Here is a 1,416-nt window from a genome sequence, read left to right on the forward strand (position 1 = left end):
ACCACAACTGTGAAATGTGTTGTCAGTTGTCTCACACCCTGAAGAACACTTGTATGAATACTACAGTGAAGAGATATCGTTTCTAACTTGCTTAGTTTTTTTAGACAATTGGACAAAAATTCGAAAATTGCCCATAAAGACGCCAGTATTAATGGCTTTATTTTATAAACACTATTTTATAAACGTTTCCAAAAGAATCTGGGGATGTTATATCAGGAGAGCGTGCTGACCATTCAATAGCACCCCTTCTCCCAATCCATCTTTCGGAAACATTTGATCCAGGAATTGCCGAACTCCAGAAGCAAAATGAGGGTTGTACCGTCCTGCTGGAACCATATTCTGTCAAAATTAATGACTAAGTTTTGCAAAGCAGGTACCATTAATTTACGCAAGATATTTGTTAGTACTTTTGGCCATATTAAGTTATCATCAATTACAAATGGACCAATAATGGCTAAGTATCAATAATACCAGCCCACGTATTTATTTTTTGAAGTCTCTGGGTGTGTTCTTCTCTGATCCAGTGAGGATTTTCATCACTCCAGTATCTCAAATTGTGATAGCTGACTAAACCATTAACGGTAAAAGTACATTCGACGGAAAAACAGATATTAAATATAAAGTTAGGTTCTTGGTCAATTTTTGCCATTATTGTTCACAGAAATCAAGCCTTCGATCATAATCATCTTTATTTAACTCTTCAGTTGGTTCAGTTAAAAAATAGCTGTACTAATACTCTTTTGTTTTCTAAAATTTTCAGAAAACTACATTACTGTAAAGAGAATGAAATTGTTTTTCAAATGATATATCACAAGCCATAATGTAAAATTAAAAAATAATTGGGGAACCTTGTAGGGGGGTAGGGGGGTAAATGTAAGCATTTGTTTACCTCAAAAAATGACAAAAGGAGTGTAGTTTCTGAAGTATATCTGAACTTTACCTAAAACTCACTGTTAATCTAATTATCCCACACAGCACAATGACATTCGTAGGATGTACTGAGGATAACTTCTCAGGATGGATAGGATATCCTCGGATAGGTACACGATCACCTCAGGATGTACCAGGGATATCCAAATGGAACGTCCCGGGATTTGCTCGTAACGTCCTGAGGACATCCGCCTGGCTATCTGCAGGAGATTATCAGGTTATCAGTGATCAAATGAGGACGTCCTAGGATTTACTGTGTATGTCCTCAAGACATCAGCCGGGCTATTATCAGGTTATCAGTGGATCAAATGAGGACAACGTAGGCTTTACTGTTGATGTCCTCAGGACATTAGCTGGGCTATATACAGCACATTTTTAGTACTTATTGGGCTAATAAAAAAAATTACAGGGTGGTATTAAATATTTCTATAGATCAAATACGTACCTAATTTCCAAAACATTTGCTTGCCATTTCCACTCCATCTA

The sequence above is a fragment of the Anoplophora glabripennis genome, unplaced genomic scaffold (genome assembly GCF_000390285.2).
Source record: "Anoplophora glabripennis isolate ALB-LARVAE unplaced genomic scaffold, Agla_2.0 scaffold354, whole genome shotgun sequence".
NCBI classification, from domain to species: Eukaryota; Metazoa; Arthropoda; class Insecta; order Coleoptera; family Cerambycidae; genus Anoplophora; species Anoplophora glabripennis.